This window comes from Apium graveolens, chromosome 11 (assembly GCF_009905375.1).
Source record: "Apium graveolens cultivar Ventura chromosome 11, ASM990537v1, whole genome shotgun sequence".
NCBI classification, from domain to species: Eukaryota; Viridiplantae; Streptophyta; class Magnoliopsida; order Apiales; family Apiaceae; genus Apium; species Apium graveolens.
The window spans coordinates 135282567-135288761 of NC_133657.1; the positions used below are offsets into that span (position 1 = coordinate 135282567).

Sequence of the window (6195 nt, forward strand, 5' to 3'; positions counted from 1 at the left end):
AAAGGAATAACTTGTGCTTAAATCGTTGTGTTGTCAATTTCTGTAGACATATAGGAACTCAACATAATTGATGACTATTCAATTTCTATCTTAATTGTGGATGTTTGGTAGAATGGTATTAGTACAATGAAAGTTGGCTTTTATCAGTTTTGTGTTATTCGATTAATATCATCACTGTCACATGCTAAAGGTAATAACTATGGCTATAGAAGGAAGTAATAATGAAGTTGTGATCTCATGAGTATTTTATTATTGATAAATTGCAGTGTTAGTTAAGTGGTTAATTAAGTAGTTAATTATAGTTAATATTTAATCAACAATTTTAAGTGTTACTATCTTAACATTGAGAAGTAATCATACATTGGTGAGTGAGTTAAATTAGACAATAACTTAGTCTGAGTCTCTGAGGGAACGAACTAGAAAGTATTCTATATTACTTGCGAACGCGTATACTTGCGTGAATATTAGTGCGTGATTTTGCCCTAACAAGTTTTTGGCGCCGCTGCCGGGGACTCGGCGTATTTGTTTAGTTTATGTACTTACCATCATTGGTCATTAGGACTCAGTGATTAGGACGTAGTAGTTAATTACTCTTTTCGGTTGTGTTTCAGGTACTTTAGTGCGTTTATGCAAACTCGTTCTCGTGCTCGCAAGAGGACCTTAGATACAGCTGAGGAGAAAGACGAAGTTCTTGATACACCGGAGAAGTTAGATTTTGAGGATTCGGATTCAGGAACTGAGCAGAAAGAACCAGTAAACATGGGAGATCATATTGTTCAAGCTGATCCAGCTCTTATGGATTTTTTTCGGCCTAAAATTGATGACATTCAGTCAAGCATCCTTCATCCGGCTATTCAAGCTAACACCTTTGAAATCAAGCCGGGCACTATACAGATGGTGCAGAATTCTGTTTCTTTTGGAGGAGCGGCAACTGAAGACCCCAACATGCACATAAGGAATTTTGTCGAGATATGCAGCACTTTTAAGTATAATGGCGTGACTGATGAGGCTATCAAGTTGAGGCTTTTCCCATTCTCACTGAGGGATAAGGCTAAAGACTGGTTACATTCTGAACCAGCTGGGTCAATCACTACGTGGCAAGATCTTGCGCAAAAGTTTCTGGTGAAGTTTTATCCAATGGCAAAGACTGCTGCTATGAGGAATGCTCTCACTCAGTTTGCGCAGCAACCTACAGAATCTATGTGCGAGGCTTGGGAACGCTACAAGGAAATGTTGAGAAAATGTCCATATCATGGAATGCCGGATTGGATGGTAATCACTGGTTTTTATAATGGTTTGGGGGCTCAATCTCGGCCCATGCTCGATGCAGCAGCTGGAGGCGCCATATGGGCTAAAAGCTATACTGAGGCGTACAATCTTATTGAGATGATGGCTGCAAATGAGCATCAAAATCCAACTCAGAGGATGACATCAGGCAAGGTAGCAGGTATTCTGGAAGTTGATGCAGCCACCGCTATTGCAGCTCAGCTCCAAGCGCTATCAATGAAGGTTGATTCTTTGGCTACGTATGGAGTTAATCAAATAGCTATGGTTTGTGAGCTTTGTGCAGGTTCTCATGCTACGGATCAGTGTTCTCTTGTCAACGAATCTGTTCAGTATGTGAGTGAATAATTATCAGCGACAACAGCAGCCTGTGCCAGCGACCTATCATCCTAACAACAGAAATCATCCAAATTTCAGCTGGGGAAATAATCAGAATGCTATTCAGCCACCATATCAGCAAGGAGTGAGTAAACAGTTTAACCCACCTGGATTCCAGCAACCACAGCAGTATGCTACAAGACAATCATATCCTCAACAGGGAAGTGCAGCTGCACCTACTAGTGCTGATTTTGAGGAACTTAAGCTGTTGTGCAAGAGTCAGGCGGTTTCTATCAAGACCTTGGAAAATCAAATCGGTCAATTAGCCAATGCAGTGCTCAATCGTCAACCTGGCACTCTTCCCAGTGACACGGAAGTACCAGGCAGGAAGGAAGCTAAAGAGCAAATCAAGGCTATTACCTTAAGGTCTGGAAAAGTAGCTGATGCTGAAAAGGCAAAAGAAGTCGAAGCTGAAGTTCGAGATGAAGAATCTAAGCAAAGGGAGAAAGCGGCGGAACCAAGGAAGACTACTGTTGAACACACTCTGCCTGAGGCTAATACAGGGGAGAAACAGCTCTATCCTCCACCACCTTTTCCTAAGAGATTGCAGCAACAAAAGCTGGATAGACAGTTCGGGAAGTTTCTGGAGGTGTTCAAGAAACTTCACATCAATATACCTTTCGCTGAGGCTCTGGAACAAATGCCTAGTTATGCGAAGTTTATGAAGACTATTCTTTCAAGGAAGGTGAAACTGGATGACCTTGAAACCGTTGCTCTCACGGAAGAATGCAGCGCGGTTCTGCAACAAAAGTTACCACCAAAACTGAAAGATCCAGGAAGCTTCACCATTCCTTGCACCATTGGCAATCTAACTTTTGACAAGTGCCTTTGTGATTTGGGAGCAAGCATTAATCTGATGTCGTTGTCGATCTTTAAAAAGCTGGACCTACCTGATCCAAAACCCACATACATGTTGCTACAATTGGCGGACCGTTCCATTACTTACCCAAGGGGCATAGTTGAGGATGTGCTCGTCAAGGTGGATAAGCTCTTCTTTCCTGCTGATTTTGTTATTCTGGATTTTGAGGAAGATAAAAAGATTCCCATAATCTTGGGGAGGCCTTTCCTGGCAACTGGCCGTACCTTGATAGATGTGCAAAAAGGAGAACTTACTATGCGGGTTCAAGATCAGGATGTGACCTTCAACGTATTCAAGGCAATGAAATTCCCTACAGAAGATGAGGAGTGCTTAAAAGTGGATGTGATTGATTCTGCGGTTACTTCGGAACTCGATCACATGCTAATGTCTGATGCATTGGAAAAGGCCTTAGTGGGGGAATTTGACAGTGATGATGAAGATAGCAATGAGCAATTACAATATCTGAACGCTTCTCCCTGGAAGCGAAAGCTAGATATACCATTTGAATCTCTTGGTACTTCTGACCTCAAGAACGCTGAAGGGAAGCTCAAACCATCAATAGAGGAAGTGCCTACCTTAGAGCTCAAACCATTACCTGAACACTTGAGGTATGCCTTTTTAGGTGATTCATCTACGTTACCTGTTATTATTTCAGCTGACCTTTCAGGTAGTGAGGAAGACAAGCTCTTAAGGATTTTGAGAGAATTTAAATCGGCTATAGGATGGACTATAGCAGACATCAAGGGGATAAGTCCCTCATATTGTATGCATAAAATTCTGTTAGAGGAAGGTAGTAAGCCAACTGTGGAACAGCAGCGAAGACTGAACCCAATCATGAAGGAGGTGGTGAAGAAAGAAATTCTGAAATGGCTAGATGTAGGCATCATTTATCCTATTTCTGATAGCTCGTGGGTGAGCCCTGTACAATGTGTTCCTAAGAAGGGAGGTATCACTGTGGTCGCAAATGAAAAGAATGAGCTCATCCCTACTCGAACAGTTACAGGATGGAGAGTATGCATGGATTATAGAAAATTGAACAAAGCCACAAGAAAGGATCACTTCCCTCTCCCATTCATTGATCAAATGCTTGACAGATTGGCGGGACATGAGTATTTTTGTCTTCTGGATGGGTATTCTGGGTATAATCAGATTTGTATTGCACCAGAGGATCAGGAAAAGACTACCTTCACTTGTCCATTTGGCACATTTGCTTTTCGTAGAGTTTCGTTTGGGTTATGTGGCGCCCCGGCCACCTTTCAGAGATGTATGATGGCTATATTCTCTGACATGATTGGAAATAACGTCGAAGTGTTCATGGATGACTTCTCCGTCTTTGGACACTCATATGATGAATGCTTGAATAATCTGCGCGCCGTACTCAAAAGATGCGTGGAAACTAATTTGGTGCTTAATTGGGAGAAATGTCATTTTATGGTGCGTGAAGGCATTATCCTTGGGCATAAGGTCTCTAGCAAAGGTCTGGAGGTGGACAAGGCCAAGGTGGGAGTCATTGAAAATCTTCCCCCACCTAATTCAGTGAAAGGAATCCGTAGTTTTCTCGGTCATGCGGGTTTTTATCGGCGATTCATCAAGGACTTTTCAAAGATATCTAAGCCGTTGTGCAATTTACTTGAGAAAGATGTGCCTTTCAAATTTGATGATGAATGTTTGGCAGCATTCGAGACTCTCAAGGAGAGTTTGATCACGGCGCCAGTTATTACAGCACCAGATTGGACAGAACCATTTGAGATGATGTGTGATGCGAGTGACTATGCGGTAGGTGCAGTTCTGGGACAGCGCAAGAAAAATCTCTTCCATGTGGTCTACTATGCGAGTAAGACTTTAAATGGGGCCCAATTGAACTACACCACTACTGAGAAGGAGCTTTTGGCTATAGTCTTTGGCTTTAAGAAATTTCGATCTTATCTGCTTGGTACGAAAGTGACAGTATTCACTGATCATGCAGTTATTCGCTATCTGGTTTCTAAGAAGGATTCGAAGCCGAGACTCATTCGTTGGGTGCTTTTACTTTAGGAATTTGAGTTAGAGATCAAAGATAGAAAAGGTACCGAGAATCAAGTAGCTGACCATCTCTCTAGGTTGGAGAATCCCGATTCTACTTCACAAGATAGGACGTTAATCAATGAATCTTTTCCGGATGAGCAGTTGTTTGCAATTCAGGAGGAAGAACCATGGTTTGCAGATATTGTAAACTATCTTGTCAGCAATATAATGCCTCCCAATTTGACATCCGCGCAAAAGAAGAAGTTTCTGCATGAGGTGAAGTGGTATATGTGGGATGAACCATATTTGTTTAGACAGGGAGCTGACCAGATCATCAGGAGATGTATCCCATTCTGTGAGACGGAGGGGATATTACGAGACTGCCATTCCACCTTTTATGGTGGACACTACAGGTTTTTTCTGGCCCACCTTGTTCAAGGATGCTCATCAGTTTGTTTTAAGGTGTGATCGTTGCCAAAGAGTGGGAAATTTGTCAAGGAAGGATGAGATGCCATTAAATGTGATGCTTGAAGTCGAGGTCTTTGATGTATGGGGAATCGATTTCATGGGGCCTTTTATCTCGTCTTGCAATAATCAGTACATTTTGCTGGCAGTCGATTATATCTCAAAATGGGTCGAAGTTAAAGCTTTACCAACAAATGATGCAAAGGCAGTGCTAAATTTTCTTCATAAGCAAATTTTCACAAGGTTTGGAACACCTCGGGTAATCATAAGTGATGAAGGATCGCATTTTTGCAACCGTAAGTTCACTTCTATGATGCAGCGTTATAATGTGAATCATCGAGTAGCTACTGCCTATCATCCGCAAACAAATGGTCAAGCGGAAGTGTCTAACAGAGAGATAAAGCGCATTCTAGAGAAGGTTGTTTGTCCATCAAGGAAGGATTGGTCTTTAAAGCTCGATGAAGCTGTTTGGGCTTACAGAACAGCATACAAAACTCCACTTGGGATGTCACCGTTTCAGTTGGTGTACGGTAAGGGATGTCATCTACCGGCGGAGCTTGAGCATAAGGCCTATTGGGCATTGAAGAAATTGAACCTGGATTTAGATGCAGTTGGTAAGAAAAGAATGCTTCAGCTTAATGAACTTGATGAATTCCGACTTCAAGCGTACGAGAATAACAAAATGTATAAGGAAAAGGTGAAAAGGTGGCACGATAGGAAGCTATATCCTAAGTTGTTTGTGCCAGGGCAACAAGTTCTGTTATTCAACTCTCGGCTCCGACTTTTTCCTGGGAAGTTGAAATCAAGGTGGTCTGGACCTTTTATTGTCAAAACTGTGTTTCCACATGGAGCGGTGGAAATTTTTGAGAATGATTCGGACCAAGCATTCAAGGTTAACGGTCAGCGGTTGAAGCACTACTATGGGGACATGGCAAACCGAGAGGTGGTTAGTGCCATTTTGTTGACGACGTGAGAAAGGAACGGAACGTCAAGCTAATGACGAAAAAGAAGCGCTGCGTGGGAGGCAACCCATAAATTGTTGTTACAGGAACCCTTAGAAGTTAATAACCTATCCAAAAACACAAAAAAAATCAGAAAACAGGGGCTGAAAATTTTTTTTTTCCAGAGACCCTCTGCGCGCCCGCGCAGCTATGCTGAGCGGCCGCGCAGCTTGCTGCGCGCCCGCGCAGAAATGCTGAGCGGCC

The 6195-nt window shown here is 42.5% G+C and overlaps 1 non-coding gene across 1 annotated transcript; it reads right to left on the reverse strand.

Moving 5' to 3' along the window:
- Positions 1 to 1152: 1152 nt before the first annotated feature.
- LOC141699008 (small nucleolar RNA R71) lies at positions 1153 to 1259 on the reverse strand. The gene has a single exon (XR_012565500.1). It is a non-coding gene; the product is annotated as a small nucleolar RNA R71 (small nucleolar RNA).
- Between the last annotated feature and the right edge of the window lie 4936 nt (positions 1260 to 6195).